At 46.1% G+C, this 25,261-nt stretch overlaps 1 long non-coding RNA gene across 2 annotated transcripts in view; it reads left to right on the forward strand.

Moving 5' to 3' along the window:
• Nucleotides 1–23,887, forward strand: part of LOC118914148 (uncharacterized) — a 39,909-nt gene extending 16,022 nt beyond the window's left edge. The window contains exons 2-3 of one of the 2 annotated variants that reach the window (XR_008994290.1): nt 9,425–18,574; nt 23,554–23,887. This is a non-coding gene — a long non-coding RNA (uncharacterized LOC118914148). The remainder of the gene's footprint in view (nt 1–9,424; nt 18,575–23,553) is intronic. The other variant, XR_005025499.2, reaches the window with a different exon arrangement.
• The last annotated feature ends 1,374 nt before the right edge of the window (nt 23,888–25,261 follow it).

Consider the following 25,261-nt stretch of genomic DNA (forward strand, 5'->3'; position numbering starts at 1 on the left):
ACGTTGCTAGACCATCACTGTTGGCCAACCTCACTTTGAGTAGCAAGTGTAGAGGAAGTTCTGAAGCCACTTCGGGACTGGCAGTAGCACCAGGTGGCTAGGGCTCAGGGTGGCCATGGTCCAGATGCCTGGAGGAGTCCTTCTCTCTCTCCAAATGTTAGTGCTGTCCACTTCATTTCTTGATCTTCTTCTGGTTCTTAAGTGTGCTGCTGACCTTCACGGTCTCTGACTTATGCTCACTGGTGGTACTCCTTAACTCCCTCAGAATCTTCTCAGCAATTGAGTGACAGTAAATGGACTCACCCTGGAGCATGAACCTCTCCTGGTTGCTGGGCTCCTCGCCTCAGATCCAGTGCAATCGTGTGTGGCATCCATCAGTCTGTGCCCAGTGTCTTCTGTGCAGCCCCTCTGTGAGCACTTTTCATCTGCTGTGCATTTTGCAAAGCCGACGCTAATCACCCCTGAGGACACAGCTGGAGCCACTTCTGAATTTCCCTTCAGAAGCACCATCACTCTTCTCTGATCATCTTCTCTTTCTTGCTATCTCTTGTGTTAGGAGTTGCCTTTCTTCATAGAGAAACCTTAGAAAGACATTTTGAGATTTTGATCTAAGGCATTTGGGTACAGAGCCTAATGTTTGGGTGGCAGAATCACTATGGTGTCATTTCTTTTAGGTCACCTGTTCTTTGAAGCAGTGGCTCACCTCCTTGTTCTCTTCTGCACCCCATTCTGGGGGTCTTAGAGTCTGCTCTTCCCTCCCTCCATCAGGGGCCGTTTCTATCCCCAAGTGGATCAGCTAATCCCGTTGCAGGCCTGCTTTCCGGGGTCAGCATTCTGACGTGTGTGGAGCTCACATTCTCCCATCCATAGGGACCAGCATTTGGGGAGCACTTACTGTCCACCAGAGCCACCAGAGCTCACACGCCTCTTATTCTTATCACCCAACTTGGAAGCCCTCTTTGTCATCTATCATCTCTCCTCATCCTTATGATGTGCAAGATGAGAAGGTGGGGCATGAATGTGCTGCACCGATTCCTCGAACACGGTAGATACGAATTATATCTATAAACTTATCATGACTTGTGTTTTGCAATTTATGTATAACATCACATCCTTCTGTTGATTCTACCACATCATAAAACTGTTGACTGTTCCCCTCAAAAGAGCTGGGAGCTTCCTCCCCCAGCCCAGCCTTCCAGCTCTTCTTCTATTATAATTTCCAGCCCAAGAAATACGGATACCCCTGTGCTTGCAGCTTGCCCCTGCACATCCCCTCTGCTTCCTTGTTGTAGCAGATGTCTGCTTCTCTGGAGGATATAGGGCTCTCTTTCCCAGCAGCCCTCATTAATGGCTGCTGTTCATTCTCCTCAAACCTCAGAGTCAAGACTGGGAGTTGTCCCTTCCTTGTCATTTCTACTGCTTTGAGACTCACGTAGTCCACCTAGTCCACATCCTACCCCTCTGATCTGCTGTCATCTAACACCTCCTGGTAAGTCCCCCTGGTTTGTGTTTAAAGACTTCGCAACTGCTCATTGTCTTCACAACCCTAAATCCTACCGTGGTTCTGGTGACTTTGGTGTTTAAATGGCTGACCTGACCCAGCTGGAATTCTAGCTTCTCAGTCCCTTGGCTTCCTCAGTTCCAGTGACTTTTCCTCTACTCTACACGGACCATTTCTCCCATGGCCATGATTGTGTCAGCTCAGACTGCCATAAAAGTATGTGTGTGTGTATAGAGGGGTGGGAGAGATCTCTTCCTCTTCTTACAAGACCACAGTCACATCAGATGAGCATCTCCCGTGACCTCATTTAGCCTTAATTACCTCCGAATATCCTGTCTCCAGAGGCACTCATATTGGGAGTTAGGGCTTCAACATACGAATTTGGGGGAACATGACTGAGTCCATAACAACCACCTGACCTCATTGGTACCCAAATGGCACCAACTCTAAGGTTGATGATCTCAACTTGAATATTACATTGTTGCTTCCAGACTTCTCACTTAGGCCTCCTAGACCTGTTTTAACCTTTACTGGGATGTTAAGTAGTTCAACTCTTCTATGCATCTCCTTTCTTTACCAACCCCTTCTTTTATTCCTTCTCCAACCTAGACTCTGTGGCCCACTATTTTCACCAAATCTGGCTAACACCCCAAACCCCATAGTTGTTATAATCTGCCCAGCAACCTTCCCCTGAAAACCCTATTCCTACATCAGTCTTACTCTCCCTTTTGTGTTCCTAAGCCTAGGCTGTAAGCCTTGTTGGACAAAAACATTCTATAATGCAGTTGGGTGTTACCATTAAGGTCATGGTCAACTGAGCCATTGGTACAACCTGGCAGCCTTTGATATTTCCAAAGTCAATGTCTACTTCCATTCTTCACTACATCTAATTCAAGTCACTTCTCCTAATCTCTGCCACCCTGCTTCCTTAACTTTCAGTACTGTGACTCAGTACTGTGACCCAGCCCCAGCTCCACATACAATGAGTGCTCCTGCTGGGTGCCCCCGTCCCCCCACGTTTCCTGTTCTCCTGGGTTTGCACGATTCTCTCCCCTCATCCTTCCAGCTCTCTGGGTGCTAACAGTTTCACTCTGTTGCCAGACTCTAGCGGCCTTAATACCCCTACAGCCTTCCAACAATACTCTGATTTTTCAACACCAACTTGATGTCCCTCAATTTGATTCAACCCTGATGCTAACTACTCAGCATTCACAAGACTGATCTCACTTCAGATGCCAGTTGCAAATCCCAGGTCCCCAGGTGACCCATAATCCTGTCCAACCTGGCTACAAATTCAGGGGTCCTCACAACACACTCTCAGGTTTGATAGTTTACTAGAATGACTCACAGAACTCAGGAAAACACTGTCCTTACAATTAAACTTTTATTATGAAAGATACAGCACAAAAACAGCCAAATGGCGAGAGATGCCTAGGACAAGGGGTGTGGAGGTCCAGACGCTTCTGTCCCCGTGGAGCTGGGAGGTACCACCCTCCTGGTACATCAAAACGTTCACCACCCAGAGCCTTGTTGTTCAGAGTTTTTATGGAGGTTTCATCACTTAGACAAGATTGATTAATTAGTGGTGATTGAACTCGATCTCCAGGACTTCTCCCCTCCCAGCAGGTTGAGAATGGGTCTGCAAGTTCCAGCCCTCTATGCACCTGGTAGCTCCTCCATTGACCAGAGCCATTCTAAAGCTGTCTAGGGGGCCACCAACGGTCACTGCGTTACCATAAACTCAGGGATAGTCGAAAGGGGCTCCTTATGAATAACCAAAGACACTCCTATCACTCAGGAAAGCCAAGGATTTTAGAAGCTCTGTGCCAGGAAGCAGCGACAAAGATCAAATACATTTTTTTTTTTTTTTACTTTATCACAAGCCCCAGTTGTTTCCCCTGACACTACCCACACATCTGTTCAGACAATAATCTGGGTGGAATTTGTTTCTCACCTATATGCCCACCACTTCCTGGCAGACACAGTGGCCATCCCTGCTGCCCCATGTGCATGTACCATCACCACATTCACAACACCCCTTCACAGCACCCTGCGTACCTGCTCGTGTTCTTCTCTAAACCGTAGACTCCTTGTGGCAGGAACATGTCCAGGTCACCCCAGTATCCCCACCATCCTAGCCCAGCGTCTGGCCCATAGTGGTTGCCAGTCATTCTTGTAATGGATTAGTGAGTGGTGCCATTCTCATTCTGGGCATCCATTCATTCAGCATCTCATATGTGAGACTGCACTGGTTGCTGGGCACACACATTCCCTGCTGGCTGGGTCCTGATACTCCAGCAAGGTGGACAACAGGACCACCCAGGTTGGTCTGCATTTGTGCCACTCTCTGGTCATGCCTCGGCAGCAGCACAGGGTTCCTGCACAAACACTGAGGCAACCTGTGGCAGTGAGGACCCTCTGGGGCTCTCTGGTGGGGATACGCCTTGTTGCTCTGCCTTTCATGTTATAGGGACCTTCTTGGCTGTCTTCTGGGGCCTGGGGAGCAATGGCTTATTTATTCTGAAATGGTTTACCCCTTTAAGGTAACAGAAACTACAGATTTTTTCTTTCTGCTGGAAGACCAAGGGAGTAGAAGTTAGGAGCTCCAACCCCTCCTGGTTCAAATCCTACCTCTATGCTGACTTTGGAAAGTTACTTAACTCAGTTTGTGTGTGTGCCTCAGTCTTTCTGCATCTATAAAATGGGGATGATAATAATATTTACCTCTTAGAATTAATTTGAGGATTGAATGAACACTTAGACAATGTTGTAAGTACATAAATAAATATGTTGTAAAAACATAATCTATAATTAGCATTCTACCTTTTGGGGGTAACTCATCCTTTTGGGGGAAAAATAAAATATATACATATATGCATAAAGGAAAGCTGGACAGACATACCAAAAACTGCTAAATAAGAGCAGGAGGATGGCTTTTTCATGAACAAATTTTTAAGTCAAAATTTTTTCACTTGTTTTAAGTTTTTACCATTTTATCTATTTAAAAAACACTTCTCTGTTATGTGTGGCAAATTTCAAAATCCCTTTTCTGTATATATCTATGATGATCTGAAACTGAGCACACATCCAATCTTATACTCCTCCACCTCAACGCCACTGCACCACACTTGGGTCGCAATAAGCAGTTGCATGGGTTTGTCTTGCATCTGGGTCGAACCAGCAAATGAGCATTTGAATTAATGGCTGGGGTAGAACACAGCCCCATCAGCAAAGTCCTATTTATGTGAACTCGTACTTCCATCAATGATGGCAATGAGAAACAAATCAAAGCAGGGCCTGGATTTAAAATGATTTGAATAGATTATAGCACATTAATTCCAAAGAGGCTTTCAAACCAGACTGATCAGGCATTTGAAAATCATTTACCTTAAATGGGTCTCTGAAATGTACCAGTACATTAAAAATGACAGTGAATTATGTTTACTTCATGTTTCACATTAAAAAAATAGGAAGCATCACAATTCCTGTTCGGATAAGGGCATTTTTCTAATCCCATAATTATCTCTGCGAGCATCCAAAATAGCATCTAATTCCAGTCTTTCAAGTGGCCATCTCTTTTTAAAAAGCTAGCTAATGTATGCTTTTGCAGACACAAAGACCAAAATAAATCAAGGGGTGCCTGCTTTGGTGCCTTTAGGTGCTGAGATGTGGAAGCAAGAACAAGCAAAGGAAGTCATCGTGGGCATCGCCAGCCCTGGGAGCCAGGCAGCACCCTGCCTCGTTCATTTGATGGGTTGCCCCACACACAACTCTAATGATGTGGGAGCTTGTGTGCCAGGCTTCAGCTACAGAATTAGAGGTGCTCCCTGCCCGCAAGGAGCTCCTTGTCTAGCGACAGAGACAAAGTAGCACTATGCAGTTATCATACTGCGTGGGAAATGCTAAATGGCAGAATGAAAAATCACTATTGGAGCATACAGAAGTGAGATGCATGTACACATGGGTAAATCTGCTTGTACGTTTTTATTGGTTTATCTTCAGTATTTTTCTTGTCTGAGATGACAGGTGGTGGTCTGTTGTTCTGTTGGCTTTGTGATTCAAGGTAGGATGTGTGAGGCCTGAAGTCTAGCAATGCTTCCTTAACAACGCTTTGTGTGTGTGTGTGCAGGAATTCACTCATCAAACATTAGCTCAATGCAAGGCGCTGTGCTTATTTCTGTGATACTGAGGACTGACAGGATGGTATTCTGGGTTTAATCATTAAGTGGTGCTTTTCACCTTCTGACAGTGTGGGTCCATATCCTTAAGCAGCAAATCCGTGCTGGAGAGTGGTAGCACGGACCCTAGAGCCTAGAAAATTGGAAAACAAAAGGCTAGCGACCAACCACCTGAGCCCCAGGTAGTCTGGGCTAAGTCTGGCTCCTCCTCTTATGCCTGTGACACATGTCACCACCCGGTCAGCCCATGCTGCACGGAACACAGGTGAGACACCTTTGCGACACTGTATTTACTGTCCTTGGTCTCTGTTCTGAAACAGTGGCCCCAAAAGGAATGCTCCCCTTCCTGCGCTTACCAGCAGCCAAGGGCTCAATATGAAAGGCATGTGCCTAGGGGTGAGGAGAGAAATGGACTTTGACTGTTTGTTTGGCTGATAGATTTGGCTGATAGACCACTTGGGGGCCTGGAAAGCTGGGACTAGGAATTCCTTGGGTGTGCAAGGTGCTAAAAATGCCTAGGAATGCTCCACATTCATGACTGGGCTTAACCTTTTGTATAACTCAGAGAAAAGGTCATGTTTTCCCCCACAACAATACTAAGACCTGTGGGTAACTGGCTTCCCAAGGAGGATGGGCTAGGAAGGGAGCAGAAGATGACCTGGCTGAGGTCCAGTGCTCACTCCACGATGTGACAGCCACTTAACAGAGGGCCATGGGATATAAGTTGTCATGGATTGAAATGTGGAGCACATCTCCTAGTTTGGAGCCCTAACCCCCAGTGGGGCTTTAGGGAGGTAATTTAAGGTTAAATGAGGTCATAAGGGTGGAGCCCTAATCATAAAGAATCGGTGTCCTCATACAAGGAAGAAACACCAGAGATTTCTTTCTCTCTCCACATGTGCACAGAAAAGAGGCCATGTAAGCATGTAGTGAGAAGGTGGCCATATACAAGCTCTCAGGACAAGAGTTCTTACCAGTCACTGAATTCTGAATTTGCTGACACTTTGGTCTTGGGCTTCCAGCCCCCAGAACTGAGAAAATAAATGTCTATTTTTTAAGCCACACGGGCTGAGGCATTTTGTTATGGTAACCTGAGAACACTCACCTTGGTACTTAGTGAGCTGCTGCTATGACAAATACCTAAAAATGTAGAAGTGGCTGTGGAACAGGACGATGGACAGAGGCTGCAAGAGTTTTCAAGTACATGCTAGAAAAAGCCTAGGTTGCCTTAAAGTGACTTCTGGCAGATGTATGGATGTTAAAGACAGTTGTGGTTAGGACTCAGGAAGAAAGAAGAGCTGAAGAGAAAGCCCCCATCGTCTTAGGGAACACATGTGTCATCCTGAACAGTTTGGACCGTAAGGGACGTTCTTATGAGTCTCAGACAGAAACAAGGAGTGTGTTTTTGGAAACTGGAGGGAAGACAATCCTTATTATAAAGTGACAAAGAACTTGGCTGAACTGTGTTCTACTGTTTTGTGGAAGGTAGAACTTGCAAGCAATGAAATTGGATATTTAGCTGAGGATATTTCTGAGCAAAATGTTGAAGAAGTGGCTTGATTTGCTTATGGTAAAACTCAAGAGGAGAGAAATAAATTGAAAGTAGGGACTTGAACAGATTTGCACACCAACGTCCCCAGCAGCATTATTCACAAAAGGTCAAAGCAACCCAAGTGCCCATCAATAGATGAATGGGTAAGCAAAATGTGGTCTATGCATACAACGGATATGATTCAGCCCTGAAAGGGAAAGGAATTCTGACGGGGGCTACGACCTGGATGAACCTTGAGGACATTATGCTCAGGGAAATAAGTCAGTCACATAAGGACAAATACTACATGATTTCACTTATGTGAGGTCCCTAGCATGTCAGATTCATAGAGGCAGAAAGCAGAAGGGTGGTTGCCAGGGGCTGGGGGACAGGAAATGGGAGTTAGTGTTTAACGGGGACAGAGTTTCTGTTTGAGAAGAGCAAACAGTTCCTGAGACGGCTGGTAGTGATAGCTGCACAACACTGAATGCACTTAATGTCACTCAACTGTACCCATAAAATTGGTTAAAATGCTAAGATCTGTTATGTATATTTTTCTACAATTTTTTTAAATAATAAGATTTTTTTTTTGAAAGCAAGGAAAGAGCTCTCCAGCCAATTCTTATGTCACTAAACTTTGCCCTAAACTTTTCATCTCTCTTACCTCCTGGGGCCCTAAAGCCTTTCTTTTCTTCACCAAATCCTGTGGCTCTTCCCTTGGGGCTGTCCTTCCTTACGCCTGTCCCCCACGCTGCCACTAGCTGCTCTGCCCCCGGGCTGGCTTCCCTGCAGCTTTAGGTCCACTTCCTCTTCTGCCAGCTGAGCAGTCTCTGCATTACCAGCCTCAAGCTACACGCATCAGGGCTTTGCACACCCCACCAGCCAGCCCTACTGCAGCCAGTTACCCCTGCTGACCAGCTGTCCCAGAGTGGCCCTCTGTGCAGGTGGGCCAGCCTCCTAACCGTGCCTGTCCCCTGCTCTGTGCCTTTGCTCTGTGCTGCACAACTCCCCCTCCTGTGCTCCCCTTGCTTGGGTATCAGCCCTCCTTTCCCACCCACCACCGCCTCCAGGCATCTTTCGGTTCCCTCGGCTGCTGTTAATGCCGGGTGGCACCCGTGTCACAGCAAAGCAGCCAGCTGCCATCCTCAGCATTCCTCAGGACTCCCCAGGGAAGGAGGAACACGCTTCCTGGTGTGGACCACTTTGTGTTTCTTTTGACCTGGCAGAGCCCCCACTTCCAGTAGGTATTCAACAGCTACTAGTCGATTGATAGGAAGAGATTTCGACTTAGGCAGCTGAGCTGAGCCAACATCAGGTTATTTTCCAAAATATCAGCTGTGCTATTTTAAATCTATTTAGGATGTGCAGTCTTGGCCTGAGGGTGCCTGCCAGTGGCAAAAATGTGCTGGGTCTTCTCATTTGGGAAGAGGCAGCTTTCAGGGTTACTCAAGGGCAAGGCTGAGGGCATCCTGGGAGGGCCATGTGGGTAGTGGCTGAAATGTGTGAGACAGAGAGCTGTCAACCAGGACACCTGAGCCATCCTATGAAGAAACTCTACTCTACAGAAGGGCAGCCTGGATTCCTGGCTCTCAGATCTCAGTGGTGGGCAGGGAAGTGGGTGGCTGGGCTGCTGGAGCTCAGACTGTCTTCAGGGGAAGAGTGGAGGTCAAGGTCACAGATGCATCACTGTCCCTGCCTCTCCTGGCCACACCTCTCACCCTTTTCCATCCTCCCTCCTGCTAAGGCTGCCTCAGTGCCTCTCGGGAGCAAAGAACTTGACTCTGGAGTCCTCAGTGGCCTGATGCGGGTTCATCAAATACTTGCTGAGCAGCTCTAGTCCCATCACTGGGCAAAATTAGTGTGCAAGCCCTGCAGACACCATGCCCTGTGGTGTACTATGTGCCAGGCGTCATGCTGGATGCTGGCGATTCTTTGATGAAGACAACACGGGCTTTCCAAGGAGGGCTTATGGTCATGGGGAGAGACTGTCATCAGAGGCAGTTACAGTATAATGTGTGAAGCCCATTCTAAATAGTGCAGTGCATGGGGCTTAGTGCTCACATATCACATACTTGGTCAATGGAAGGAAAGCAAAACTCCTTAAATAGGGGCATATTTCATTTTGTTTGCTTTCTTTTTTCAAATTCTATAGGATTAAAAAAAACACTCTTCTTTATTGTATTGTCAAAATTGTCATTCTCTTTTTTTTACCAGATCTCAGCTTCTCGCCTTCCCTGCCAACACTACAGGCCTACAGAGGCTAAGTCTTTCGTAGACATATTTGATGATTTTCAAGCACCTGGTCTTGGGAATGTCCACATGGTCCCTAGAAGACTAGTGGCAGAAGATCCACTCCTCTCCACCAGCAGCAGCAGAAAGACAATTGCCTGCCCTTGAGGATGACAGGTGTCATCTAGGGTGGGAGCTGGCTCTTGCCTTGAGCACATACTCATTGCATTCTTGGAGAATGAGTACATCTCTGTTCTACAGAAAAGAACTGGCTCTAGAGCCCATGTCTCAACCTCCTATACTTTCTGGCAAGGATGATCCTACAAACTGCTGAAGTGTCTCATTCTGTTGTTATTTGAACAAAAGACTTTTCTGTTCACAAATATTTTCCCACCATTGAAGTTGGTGTTTGAAATTCTCACAGTTAGGGTCACTTTTTAAATAAGTGTAGTGTAAAATGTAAATATACCACCTATGGGAAGGATACCCAAAAGCAATGGTAGAAATACCTGGGCAGCTTTTAAAAAACACTGACTGAGGCCCATTCCAGACCAGCTAATCAGGATCTCTTGGAGGTGGGACGATGAGGACTTTGTTCAAGCTCCCTGGATGGTTCTACTGTGCTGCAGAGGCTGAGAACTGTTGTATTAAGTTCTTGGAACACAAGGAACTGTTGAGGACAGCTCTGTCTTTCAGGCCAGGGAGCCCTGCTCAAGAGGAGAACAGGGGCCCCAGGAGAGCTCCTATTCCTTCTCTACTCAAAGTGTGGCTCGTAGACCACAGCATCATCTGGCCATTTGCTATAGAAACACAGAATCCTAGGGCCCCCCAAAGACTGTTTGAATCAGAATCTGCATTTTATATGCTCTACAGATGACTCATGGGCACATTGCAGCTTCAATGGGATGGCGCAAGATAATTACGGGGATGGTAGGAGTCTTCAGTGTTTGCCTTGAGCGTCCTGTCAGTTATTGCTGTTATGGGCTGAAGGGCCTTCCCCCGAAGTCCTATGTTGAAGTCCTAACTCCTAGTACCTCATTTACAGACACAGTCTTTGTAGAGAAAATCAAGTTAAAATGATGTCATTAGGGTAGGCACTAGTGCAACATGACTGATGTCCTTAGAAAAAGGAGAAATTTGGACACAGAGAAACATACTGAAAGAGCATTGTGTGAACATGACGATGGCCACCTACAAACCAAGGGAGAAACCTGGAGTGGATCCTTCCTGCTCAGCCTCCAGAAGGAATCAGCCCTACCAACACTTTGATCTTGGCCGTGGCCCCCGGTACTGAGGGACAATGAGTTTCTGTTGTTTAAGCTACCCCATCTGTGGAATTTTGTTATGGCAGCCCTAGAAAGTAATTCCCTTCAGCTGTCTTCTATCTATTCTATATCCAAACTGCCCAAGAAAGGACCAGAACAGACCTATCAGCCTCTGTCATCCCTGATCCACACGTCATGGACCACCAACCAGCCTACAGATTGGCTGCCAGGGGTCAGAAGCCCAGTGCTAACTCCATCAGCTGTCGGCAGGGTAGAAAGCAGGCCCATGACCAGCTTTCTTTGGAAGGCTGAAGGGTTTCCCTTTCACGAAGTCCCTCAGTCAGTCTTGAGCACCCACTGTGGCCAACGCACTGTACAGGGCACCGTGAAGACTAAATTTTTCTTCACTATTAAACTTTCTAATAGGCATTTACAGATGGACTGGTAGAGAGGAAGTCTCGGTATCCCAACAGACAGAGGCTTCAGGAGCCACCCACCTCTCTTGAAGTATCTGCTTATAGCCTGTTTCTTCAGCCAGTTATTATAAGATCCAGCACCTCTCTGCCCCAAACCCAAACCCAACTTGAAGAGCTTAATGAGCAACATAGTCCTGACTGCAGGTTTTGTCGGGAGATGGAGAAAGGGCTTTATTGCCCTCACAGAGACACCTACTTTAATATGCCCTGCAAACCTCTCTCCCTTTACAAGCTGCCAGGTCCTCTACTTAATCTTCAGTGCCTGCACTTTATCTTCCTTTGTGCACCTGTTTCTTTGCACACCTCAAAAGTGTTGGCAGTAAGCAGATCCTGCACCATCGGACAAAAGCCGATTGAACGGGCTTTTGTTAATGAGCTCCAACCGGAGATCACGGAGCACACCTGCTCCAGGGCGGGTCACGGTCATTACTAACCGCAGGGAGGGGAGACCTCACCATGAGCAGCCATGGGGTGTTTCAGTAAAACGGTGCTGGGAGCCACCTGTTACGGGATTTGGGATTTGGTTGGAAGATTTGGAGGAGGGTCAAGGAAGCCAGGACTTGCTCTAGATTGGAAATTGGACGTTGCCAGAAAGTGGAAGCAATTCTTTGGCATCTCAATAAATCTCTACAAGGAGGGGAGACTAAATAGGTGAAGCTGTAGTTGGCAAAGCAGCAGTTGCTCGTTTGAGCCAAAAGACGGGTTTGGGGGAAGTATTATTGTGGGTGACACAGTGACCTCATTTTTGACTGTGCTTGGATGAAATTATGGAGTGGCTTTGCTTTATCTCATTTATTGTGGTTTCAGAGTAACATTGGGGATTAGCATCTGTGCAGTGGCTGATGTTCGGTAGGAGAACAGCATGACCAGGCCAGCCCCCAGGTGTCAGGGACTGTTCTTTTCAAATTTTCTCAGCACTCAGCAAAAGGAACACCTGTGGGGTTTTGGCCAATCCTTTTTGCCTATTGTTTTTCAAGCAGCTCTGGGCAGGGGTGAGGGGCCTCATTTTATCTCACATATCTCATGCATCAGGTGAGGTGCATACAGTGGGCTTTATTCTCGAACTATCAGGACAGTACTTAATATGGACACCTATCCACTGATTCAGTCAACATCCATTTACTGAAGGCCCCTAAGGACCAGGGATCACCCTAGGTGGGAGGAGGTCCAGGATGAACAATGCTGGATCCCTAAGATGCCAAGCTGTTCATTACATTTTCGGGGGTAGCTGTCTCAGTCAGCTAGGGCTGCTGTGACAAACACCACAGGCCAGGCAGCCCTGCTGAGAGCAGCCCTCTCTGTTCTGTTGGACCCACAGGGGCCTCCTGGTTTGTTCATTTGTGTCTGCCTGTACCCTAGCTTTACACCCCTTAGCATCTTCCATGGGCCTCTGACCAGACCTCAGCCTCATTGCCAGCCAGCTGAGTGACTTCAGGCTGGTTACATAGCCTTCCTCAGCTCAGTGTCCTCCTCTGAAAAATGGGACAAGGCCACCCCCCACCCCACCTCCCCAGGGCTTCCGTAGGAACATGGGAGGGACGTGTACAGCACGGATCGCTCCCTTCCCTGTCTTTCCACCAGCACTGAGTACCCCTGAAAAAGAGACAGGATGCACAAGAGCAAGCCCACCCCTGGCCAGCAAGTGAAGTGCTGAGGGATTCACACACATTAAATTTAAAGTTAAAAAAGAAGCTGTGACCAGGTGTAGTTTATAACCCGATATGCTTTAGAAATCACTTCATATTTATAAAAAAGGAACCTTCAAAGTCAATTATCCAATCCTCACATTTTATAGATGAGGACACTGTGGACCAGGTATGAGCTGACCCGTGTCAGTCTCACAGCAAATGACTGGCAGAGCTGAGAGAACTCAGGCTCTCAGGCAAGACCCTCGGCAGCATGGTCTGCTTCCTCGGGGCCAGACCAGGGGCACAGAACAACCGACCGTATCACCTCAACTTAAATGTTCATCATATTAGCTAATATGTGGACATGGTCTGTGCCATGTGCCAGGTGGGGTTCTAAGGGCTTTTTCCGTATTAGCTCATTCAGTCCTCTTGACAACCCTGTGAAGTAGGTGCTACCGTAATGCCCTTTTTAAAGATGAGGAAACCGAGTCTCCAAGAAATGACTGCCCAGAGTCACACAGGGATGCACGCATTTGCATTGAGGCCATCTGACTCAGAGTCTATATTCTCAGCCACTGTCATTTACTGCCTTGTCACCAGTGGTTCTCAAAGAGCGACCTCTGGACCGCTAGTGTCTGCATCGCCTGGGAGCTTGTTAGAAACGTGAGTCGCTGGGTTGCCGGGCCAGCCAGCCAGCTCACAAGCCCCCCAGGCGAATCGGATGCACACTTGGTGGGGAGAAGCATGGCCTTCTTCCCCTTGGTCCCCCAGAGAGCCTTTGCTGCAGGTGGAGAAGGAGACTAGAGACGTCCATTAGCAAGACTCTGGGAACTTCCCTCAGACACACTGGGATCACTGCTTTTGAATTTTAATGGGTGCAAGAAACGATCTGGGCTGGGAAGGTGCCAATAGGTACTTGGTCCATTTCTTCCTGCAGAAGTAACCTTGGGCTTATTTATATTTTTCCTTCTTTCCCTTTGCCTAAGTACTTACCCAGTGTGGACCATTGATAATCAATAAGCTTTTATGGTGTCCCTAACTTACTTGTTTTCCACACAAAGCTAGCCTGAAAGCATGAATGACTGATGGGAACGGGCCTCCTGGGTGGAGACTGTGGGAGAGAAGAAAGGGCCTGGCGGGAGGAGGTGGGGAGACCCAGAACACGGCCTGCTCAGCGCCCCGGGTCTCGCGTTCTTTTTCCCATTCTCTTCTTTTTGTAAAAGCAACATTCCTTTCCATTATCACTATTTTAAAAATGACTTCAAATATGATACTTGGCACTAATTTTGGAGGTTAGCTTCCAGAGCAGCGATGAAAACGATTCATAAAAAGATAAATAGCAGGAATAAGGGAAAGAAGGGACAGCACGCCAGCTGGCTTAGTGAGGGTTTGATGTTTTTCTTTTTTTTTTTTGGTGAGGGAAGGAGAAATGCTTTGACAGTCACACAGGGAAGTGGATTTGCACCGTAGAGTGACCACTGCATCTGAGTGAATGTTGGTGTCTATTGGGGAAACTGGCACCTAAAATATGCAAACTCAAAAAACCCATTTGGGGGCTTCTGAGGGCATAGGCTGACTCCCACCAAAACTGGAGAAGCTGTTTCCGGCTCTGTGAGACGGATGCCCCAGCGGGAAGTGATGAGGAAGGCCCGTGAGGTAAGGAATGACACACGGAGGGCATCTGTCAGCAGGGCCGGAATCCGCACGTGCGAGCAGAGCTGGTGGCACAATGAAGCACGAGGAGCAGAAAAGGAACTTTACTTTCTTTTACCCTTTGTTTCATTGTCTCTCTCCTTAAAATCTTCGTAACCCCTTCAAGATCATTTGACAAGAAGTTAATCTGTAGCATCTTGACAAAGAGAAAGGCACAAACTAGTTAAGCAAATTCCACTCCTTATTGCTGGGGGTATGGGTAGGATGGATTGGAAATCCTCACTGTCTTGATTTAAATACTGTCATCAATCTAACCAGCTAAACTAGAAAGTCTTTCCAAGTTGAGGTGTCCCTGGACCTACTTCAATACATATATGTAGAAAAAGAAACAAATTGCTTTTGAAATCAAATCAAATCTGTTTTTTAAGGAGAATGGATTCTCTTAAAGGAAGTGTTAGAAAGTAAACACAAAATGATGTGTTATTAATGGAAAAGCCTCCCCTTTATTTAGCCTTCGTCTGGATTTGTGCAAGAGAGCTCAGAGCTGAATTTGGGTAGAAGGGCTGGGAGAGCTGCATAGTTGCTCTGCAAAACAGAATGGGAAGAATTCAGAGTTCTTGGCAACAATTGAGGAGGAAGGGATGAGGCAAATGCAAGAAGAGGCATCTCAAAGGGCCTGGGGCAGGCCATGGGGGCACAGCTGTAAGCAGTGTCTGCCTTGGAGGGGCTGAGAGGGTGTGAGGAACAGTGGAGCCGACTTCATTCTGACGTGCCCCCTTCCCGACCCCCGCCTTCAGGAAATGTGCTGGGGACATCGGGGCTCTGTTGGGTGCTGTTGCTTTGGTGGAGGTCCAGGAAGGGCTAGTCATCCTCATGCAGATCCTGGGCCTAGTAGGGCTGCTTGCACAGGGCAGGGGGCCTGTGGACTGAGCTCACCAGGTGAAAGCATGGGCTCAGGACCGGCAGCCATGAGAAACCCTGAGGCTGTCCCTGAACTCTGACAAGCTGTGGAATAGGGATTCCTGTAATCTAGATGTTAAGGGTCATGGTGACACCAGCTGGTGTGGGTTACAAATGAGTGAGAAATGTCACAACTGACAGCAATGTTCTGCACCCACCTGCCTAAGAGTAGTGTTGATAACCTGTTCCCAGTCTTGTTCACATTATGCCAGTGTTATACAGACGTGATATGACATGGAAGGGCAGGGTTATTTTGTGGATCTGGATTATTACAATAATGTTAGACAATATTGCATTCAAGTGACCCTAGGTAGTAACTCCCTGTGTGACTGTTGCAAGTCCCTAGTTCACCGTGCCTTGGTTTTCTTAATGGAAAATAAGTGTAACATGAACAGGCTTGCTTGCCCCCCAGAATTAGTAGAGAAATATACACGTGAAAAAACCTGACTGTGTTTTGAGCCAGGAAAGGCAGATTCTGAGGTAATAGTGTGTTGAAATGCCACCTTTCCTATTTTTTAGTTTTCTGGGTCCAAACCTGAGTAATAAAAGCAAAGCACAACCAAAACCAAAATCAAACAAACACAGAACAACAAAGCAGGGGACCAGTTAGGTGTGAGGCGACCACACAAAGAGGAAGTTCTTTCTGCCTGCCGTCTTTGCCCAGCTCACACTCCTGCCCATGGTCAGATAGGTCAGAAGATGCTGGACTTCTGAGCGGGGCGTTCGGGGCCGGGTGTGATGGAGCGCGGTGTGCTTCCGCGCCACACAGGTCAGGCGAGGGGACTCAGAGAGAGGCCTGAACACAGATCCCAGCGCAGAGGGGGTGTCAAGGCCAGGGCCGGAGGAGCTGCTCTCTGATGGCAGAGGAACGAGAGCCGGCATCTGTCTCTTGGCCAGTGGCAGCACCAGGGTGAGTGTGGCACATGGACAGTGACTGAAGCGGCCGGGTGTGATCTGTTCTCTGGGAACTTGCCCAGGGACATACTGCTGGGGACCTGGGGACTTCCTGAGTGGGGTCTTTCTCTGAAAGTGGTAGCTGAGAGGATGCTGGCAGGTGGCCATGGGCACAGCCTGCATCTGGGAATGGGACAAGGGGAGCTTTCTGCAAGGGGAGGTCTCTATGGATCCACAATGCCACCCCCAGAGGCCACCAATGTGACACTGTAACATCCTGTACCATTTTCCTGTGCTTCCTCTTGCCTTCCTCTCCACTCGGGGGGTCAGAGGTGGCTTGAAGAGTGAGTGGAGGCATGAGGCAGAGAAATGGCCCGGAAGCCTGCTGGCCCCTTTCTGCATGCCTGAGCCCACTGCAGGCGAAGCTGGAGAGCAGAAAAGGACTGAAATTGATATCAGACTGGACTTTTTCCACCACAAGACCATTCGTTAGAATCAAAAAGGTTAAGACATCTGTCTGACATATATAGTCTAGGCACAGGGAAAGGATTCAACCCAGAAGGTGATTTGAAAAAAGAAAAAAGAAGCCATTTCAAGGTATTTTTCCCTATGAGGATGACATGTTCAAATACCTGGTCACACCTATGTGACACAGCCCATCACCACATGGCGCAGCACAGGGCTACACTACATGCTTCATTAGCTTGATACAAAGCAGTTAAGCAGATTTGAGCTGGGGTCATTTTTTGATAACCATCTGGAGCTCCACGAGTCCAGTAAAAGTTGTTATGCCAATCAGGAAACATTGTACACTCTCCAGTGAGTCTCTAAAAATTTTAAATCATGCATATCCATTAGTTTAAAAAAATTAAGCAGATATCTCAAATATATTTATATTTACATACTATTGTGCAAATATGTTAATTATAAAACATTGAAACATACAGGGTTTAGTTGTAGAAAGAGAACATTTAAACAGAAAGGATTTCAATACAGGGAATTAGATGCTTACAGAGATCTGGAAGAATCCAAGAAATGAAGAATCCAAGCTGTAGAATCCAAGAAATGACTCCAGAAACCCGCTGCAGGACGGATCTGCTTCCACATCTGTTGCAGTCAAGCAGCAGGGCGTTGGGAAGACTCTGCAGTATCTCTAGGCTCAGGTTAGGAAGCCTCTTCTGGAACTTTTCTGAGTGCCTAGATCTACCAGCAGCGGTTATCTACACTGAATCCCCAACAGGGCCCTCTGTCCTGGGGGCAGGTTGATTGCACTGGACCTCTTTCATCCTTGAGGGGACGCAGACTCTTCCTCACAGAATAGACACGTATTCTGCATTAGGACATCGCCCTCCCTGTCTGTATTGCCCCCTCCAGGATGTCCACTGTAGACTCTGGAATGCCTTGTGGTATTCCGCCCCGCATTGCCTCTGATCGGGGGACTGACTCACAGCAAGGGAAGCGCAGCAATGGTTTCACGCCACAGAACTAACGGATGTAACCACATCCTCCATCATCTGGAAGCAGGCAGCTAGTGCAATTGCAAGGTGCAGTGGCTTACGGAAGACTCAGTTATGACGCCAGTTGGGACACAACCCATTGAAGAATGGGATTCTGACTTATAGGCGGTTTCTCCTTCCCAAGATTCATGGATCTAGCAGTCAGGGAATGGAAGTGTTCCTCTACTATCACTAATAACCCACTCATAGAAAGTTTGCTTCTTTGAATCTTTGAGCTCTGCTGGTTTGGAGAATCTTAGTTCCATCACTGGATACAGAATGGTTTGGTTGAATTGGATGATAAGACTGTCATCTGGCTATTTTTGGCTCCTTATGCCACTGAACCATTGGGCAGAAGAGGTCACTGTACTGGCTGGAGTGATTACCTGTAATAACCAAGGGGAGGGGGTGTTTCTGCCACCTGGCAGGGCAGTGAGGACTATGTCTGACCCAAGGGGAGTCCTAGGGTGACTCTAAATATTTCCATGCCTGATAGTGAAGGTTAATGGAACATTATAGACCTCCGAAAAAGTGGGGGCTGGACCATGCAGGATTCAGACCATTTTACATATAAAGGCTTGAGCCATTTTCCAGGGTAATGACCTAAATGACCAGTTGAAGTTCTGGCTGAGACAAGGGATATATGGAATGAGGAGGGAGCCGCAGATGCCAATTAGAACCTCGATACCACCTACACAGAGGAGGACTGAAGTCCCTCTGCCTATTTCTCTTTGCTTCGATGTATGTATCTTCATGTGTATAGGTTAGCCATTTTCTTCTTCTCACTCCTCTTCCATTATTATTTTATAACAAATTAGCTTTAGTCTTTAGGTGGCAGAATATTCATGCAGACTATGACTGAAGTTGAAGAATAATTAATGTAACTGATGATGTATACAATGATGTTAAGGCTGTGTGCCTCCTCATTTTGGGGAAGGGGTGAAAACGTCACTTGTATGAAGCAATGCTGTGTCTCACTAGCTGGAAACAGTTATACAACAGATCAAATGTGTATAAACGGATACATCTGGAAGCCAAATAGCCAAAAGGGTGGATTGTTATCAATGATCAATTTGATGCTTCATATCATGAAATCTCCCTCCTCTAAGCGGCTTTGTGATACTGGAGCTGATCTGGGTCCACAGTGCCTGGTGCCAGCAGCACCCAGAGTCAGCAGACTGCCCTGGCACCCACTCTGGTGGCTTTGCAGTGCAAGAACTCCACTGAGACACTTGCCATGAACAGCTTTCTGGGGTACCTTCGTGGACAGATTTCCAGCAAGTTCCACTGGCGGAGCAGCACAGCAGCCGCTCTGCTATTGCCCTAGTCACGGCCATGACCTCCCTAGCAGTCTCCGGACCTCAGCCAGGGGTGGGTGTATGCTGCGTCCTTGGCACTCTATTTCAGCCCCAGGGGTAGCTGATGCTCCTTCTAGATGCATTTCCTGCATATTCCGGGGTGTTCTTCTTACTAGCCAGTCCCTCATTATTCTCATCCCCTGTTATAGGTAATAATGATTTTTATGAAAGTTTGCCTGTTTCCAATTATTGTGTGGTTTCTCTCTCTGGATTGGACCAGTGTGATGCACATTAAAAGAGGAAAAGGCTTCTCTCCCTGGACCCAGGGCCTTTTCCTCTTGCGCCCTGTGGCCTGGCTGCCCCCGGGGACATTCCCCCACCAGTGGGTAGGGGAGGGCCATCAGCACACTCCCTCCAGTGAGTTTTGCCAATGGCCCAGCAGGTAACTTCTCAGCAAGTCACCCCAAGGGGGCCCCCAGTGAGCCTCCCCGGCACCCCAGCTGGAGCTTTTCTAGCCAGTTTTGCAGAGACCATGGCAAACAGCTTGCTGCCAACCAGCCCTGGCATGTGGCCCTCCAGTGAACTTCTTCACTTACCAGTCAGCCACGGCCGCACATTCACATGAAGTCTGAGTCTCCGCGTGGTGAGAGGAGGTGACCCTCGTCCAAGCGTGTTCCTGCCTCAGATGCTCTCCCTGGGCCCTAGAGGCAGCTCTTCCTACATCAGCAGCTCCCGTATTCCCGGCCTTTCTCTGTTCCTCTTAGGAGTGAATCCCCTGTTACTTGTTAAACTTTCTCTGTTCAAATTAGCAGTGCGGTTTCCGTCTCCTGACTGGATCCTGAGTGATACATTTATTATGAAACATTGTATCAGGCAGGGCTCAGTTGCAGATAACAGGAAGTTTAAACAGAAAGAGATTTAATACAGAGAATCAGGTGCTTACAAAGCGCTGGAGGAATCCACTCGGGGCTGGAATGTGAGAACGGCCCCCAGGAATACACTGCAGACCAGGCCTGATCCAGGAGCCTTGAACGTTGCCACAGTCCGGGCACTGCGGGGTCAGGAAGCACACATTGGATCTCCTGGCTCTGGGACCAAGTGCCTGAGCTGCAGCCCAGAGATCAGAAGCCGCTGCAAACACTTAGCTTCAGAGCCACACCGCACCTGGGTGGGTGTCTCCCCTACTCCCTTCTTAACCCTCTACATCTGTTCCCTGTGGGCACAGCTGATTGGCAATGTCTTTTAAGACAGAGTGTATTAATAGAAAATTCGAGGTAGGCTGAGGCCAATAGATCAAGAGACAACTGCCACTGAAAATATAGCTTATTTCTCATAGATCCCAAGAGAAGCGCATGTCATACAAGGACCACTCAAGAAGTGCCAGGGTTGGCCAAGAGGCAGAGGGAGAGAGGAACATGTGAGTAAGAGCTTGTACTGTGGTTTCTGCGGGGAAGAACAGATGAGGCAGGGTCCACAAGCTTAGGACTGGCTAGTTTGAAAAATTTCAGTGGGCTCTGAGACACAGGGGCGCCCCTAGTTGTCTGGTACCTGGTCTTGGCATGACTAGGGCAGGTGGCCAGTGGCGAGTATGAGAGCCCATGGAAGAGGTGGTGGAGTGGACTAAGGATTGGCTGGTTTGTATTTGAAAAGCATGCCCCCCACCCAGGCGGAAGGCAGGAGGCCAAGGTAAGGTGACTCAGGCAAACCACTTGGCTGTCCAGAAGGCCTGACTGGTACATGCATGCAGGGCAGACGGGAAAGCATCATGTTTACAGAAGCTAGAAACTCCATCAATCCACCAAGCTAGGTCACCTCTGCAACCTCAGCCGCCAGGGGTATCTTTTCCTGGGAAGTGTCTTTTTTTATTTTTTATTTTTTTTTAGTTTTCTAGCCTCTGCAGTTTAGGAGGACAAATCAGAAGTAGGTTGGAACTGGTGATGAGAAAGGCAATCTATCATCAAATACACACAAATCACATGCTCCACAAATATGCCCAACAAGATAAATTAGGTTGAGAGTAAACATTCTGGGCATACTGGTATTTTCTTCCTGCACCTCACTGGGTCCCTTTGCAGACCTCTCTGTGGAGGCTAAGACTGGTAATAAAAAGCCATATAGTAATTCTTTGTGGTAGGACAACCTTGTACACAGCAAAGGGCTTCCACAAGCTTTAAATCATTTGAACTCAAGTACAGCTTTGGGAGGTGGGCTTGCCAGGTGTTATCCCCATTTCATACATAGGAAACTGAGGCCCAGAGAGGGTAAGCGATTCACTCACCATCGTATGTTAAATAGTAGCAGACCTACAGCTTGAGGTATGGAGTCTTTTCAGTCATATACCATTAGAGTTTCATGAATGTTCTAGAAGAGTTGTTGTCTGGAAAAAAACTGTGGTCTTGTATCTGGGTTCTAATAATTGTGATTATCACTGATTCTTTTTTTAGCTCACAGCCAAAAGCTAAGTAAAAGTTTAGGAAGACAACTTATTTGAACTTTAGGTAAAATATTACTTGATGGCTGTGGTGCCATAAAGTTTAACGGACTTGAAAAAGTGTGTGAAGGGGGCCTCTTTGATCTTTCTTTAACTTTCTAACACTGACAGGAGCATCTGGGAGGGTGAATTTTTCTGACATCTGTAGTAAAGCAAGTGCAGTGACAATATTCACCATACATAACAGTTCAGAACTGTAACAGCATAGAGTACATGGCTTTAAAGTTCCCTAAGACATGTGAGCAAATTCTAAAATAGAAAACACAGAACCCATTGGGTTCTGTGCTAGAAAGCCTGTTTCTAAATAAATCATGCTTTGAAAAAACATACTCCATCGAGATTAAGAAAGAACAAGTGGGAAAAATTCTCTGAGGGAGTTGAGTGACTCAGCCTGCGGACAAATAAATTGCACCTTTGGTTCAGACTAATTCTGTGTGTGGGCTTCTAAAAAAATACGCAAACAAATGTGAAGACTTACTTAGAGTTTAATTGGCTTAATGTATTAATCACTATGTTGCAAAACCAGGACACTAAGGTAGCAAATTTAATTGTGGAAAGAGAATCCAATTGAAGATTTCATTTATCAGAGAACTATTTACCTCCGCTTTCACCAGATTTCCGTAACAGCAACGAGAAGTCCTACTTCACTGAGACCTTTGTGTCATGAGAGCAACCAAAATGCTTAGTTTCCTTTTGCACCATCTGATTGGAAAAGAAACAAGCAGGTTAACTGTGAATCAGCTAGAAGGCTTGCAACTAGTCCAATGGGGAAAACCTACAGGGATACAGGTGGCTGTTTTTATGCTTTATGTTTATGTGAGGGAGTCCCAGGTCACCCAGAAGGAAATCTGTCTTTTAAAAGGAAAGGGACCCCACAGGGTATTCTCTATCTGCCTTTGAGGTTATGGAGATGTGGTCAGTGCTGATAAAATATAATCTTAGAATCACATGGGCAGGAGAATGAGATAGCTGTTAGTCAATTGAAAATGTATTCTATAGATCACGAATCTTTGCTGGATTCTTTGGAGGAAACAGTTTTAAAATACTCTTCTCTGGCCTCAGAGAGCTTAGATTTTCATTTCAGTCTTCTTGAGAGTTTCACCATCTCCCCAAGGGGGCAGAAAGAGGAAAACAGAAATCATGACGATCTCAAGTCTGGGCGAGGCGCACACACATTTCCTTTGGTAGCTGGTGGCCTACTTGTCCTTCTTTCCTCCCTGCCCACTTTTATAATTCCCCAGGGAAGTATTCCATAATCTTGATTTGGAATGAGTTCTTAATCCATCAGTGGATGAATGCATAGAGAAAACGTGATACACACACACACAGGAATATTATTTAGCTATAAAAGAGAAGAAAATCCTGCCATTTGTGACACCATAGCTGGACCTTGAGGGCATTATGCTAAGTGAAATAAGTCAGGCAAAGACAAATACTGTGTGATCTCTCCTATATGTGGAATCGAAAAGAAAACTTAAAAAACTAAGCTCATAGATACAGAGAACAGATGGTTAGTTGCCAGAGGTAAGGGGTGAGAAGTGGGTGAAATGGGTAAAGGGGGTCAAAAGGTACAAACTTACAGTATAAAATAAATAAGTCACAGGATGTAATGTACAGTATGGTGACTGTAGTTAATAATATTGTATTGCATATTTGAAAAGTTGCTAAAAGTAGATCTTAAAAACTCTCACCCCAAGAAAAAATATTGTAACTATGTGTCATAATCAATGTTAATTAGATTTACTGTGGAGATGATTTCACAATATACACAAATATTGAATTATTATGTTGTACTAATATGATATTAAATGCCAATTATATCCCAATTTAAAGAAAGAAGGAAATGAATAGAAATTTGGTTATAAGTAAAATTGGAGAAAGAAGTGACGATGTTACACCATTCAAATAAAAGTTTTTCAGGTTTCTGTTAAACTTTGTCTTCCAAAACTTTAGGAAAATGTGCCAAAATTGCAAATGTCTCCTGCCAGTTGATTTCTCTGTGGAAATGAAGGAAAGAGAAAGAGTTCTGTGATACAAAACAGGTTGAGCACATGAAGACTGCAAAGCATTCCACACACTGGAATTTTCCTTTGGTGACAGCGATATGAGTCTGGAAATGACCTATGAAAATTTACCTCAGGAAATTTAAAGATATCCTGATGATGATATGGACTTCCAGAAGACACGGGCAGCCTTTCCAAATAATCTACTTTCCTTATCCATCTACTTTCAATTTTGTTTAAATATTACAGATTAGACTAGGAATAAAAGCATCACACACTCATGATTCAATAGTCTTCCAAAATGTCTTCTTATTTACAATTTATAAATGTATAATAAAAATTATACTGTATAATTTATGTAATTTATATCCCTTTGTAAAGCCTATTTGTAAAAAACACATAAACATATAAAATACATTATTTTATATGTTTTACATAATTTCACTTTCTTCAATAATTAGCACTTTCTTATTTTCACTGGAATGGCAGAAAAAAATACATTAAGTGAATATTTTTGAGTTCTAGAAACACTCTGATTTCTCTTTAGAATCCTTCCTATTTGTTTATGTCTACAAATCTTATTTTTAGGATATTAAATATTTCCAAATAGAAATGAAATCAACTAACCATGAGAAAAAAAAAATCAATGAAATTTAGCATTTTCTTAACAAGTGTAAATGGAGGCTCATCCTTCACAAAAAAAAGAAGGGAAGGTGGGCTCTGGGGTCAGCAAGATTCCAAATCATGTTCAAATCTCAGTTAGTAGTAGGATCTTCAGTTATTTAAACATTCTGAGTCTTGATTTTTCTCAACAGTAAAATGGGGATAACACCCACCTTCGGGGCAACTGTAAGGACTCAACATAACATTCTGTGGTACCAGCCAAGTTTCTCCCCATACCCACATTCCTGGCAAACACAAGGCCTTGGCACCTGTGTCCTATCCTCCGGAAGCATGTATTGCTTCAAGGGAGGGAGCACAGGTACAGGAGTTCATATCTTAGCTTTTGAACTTCAAAATAGGCTTCTCCTTTCCTGTTCTTAAAATTTTCATTAAGACAGAACAGATAAAGTGCCCAAATCAACCATGAATTACCTGGCTTTCTCACCTGGAAGGGCCACCATGTGACCGGCACACAAGTGAGGAGACGCCCTTACTGAGGTGCAGGGCGGAAACAGTGAGACACCAGTAAGATCCTGAATGCTCCCGGGGAAGGAAAACAGAAAAAGGTCACATACCAAGGGAAGTGAATCCAAATTTCACAGGGACTTCTCCAAGGGCAGAAGGGAAGCCAGAGGACCATGGAGAAATGGCTCTCAGCCCATCCAGTTACCCACCCAGAGGGAGGGTTGAATAAAGACCATTCAGACATTCATGGTTCATTTCATGCACCCTTTCTCGTGAGGTGTTACTACAGAATGTGCTGCCCAGAGGCGTGCACCGAGGATGAGGAAGACGTGGGCTCCAGAACCGAATGTGAGACCATACAGAAGCGAAGGGTGTCCCGGGCTGAGGTGGGGGGGAGACCCAGTGCAGACGATGGCAGGTGGAGAGATACATCCAAGAAAAAACTGAAACTGTAAGTTGGATCTAAGTTGGATCTCTGATATGTTTGGTCATGTAAGTAAGCAATAAATATTCAGTGGGTTTTCATAGTT

The sequence above is a fragment of the Manis pentadactyla genome, chromosome 16 (genome assembly GCF_030020395.1).
Source record: "Manis pentadactyla isolate mManPen7 chromosome 16, mManPen7.hap1, whole genome shotgun sequence".
NCBI classification, from domain to species: Eukaryota; Metazoa; Chordata; class Mammalia; order Pholidota; family Manidae; genus Manis; species Manis pentadactyla.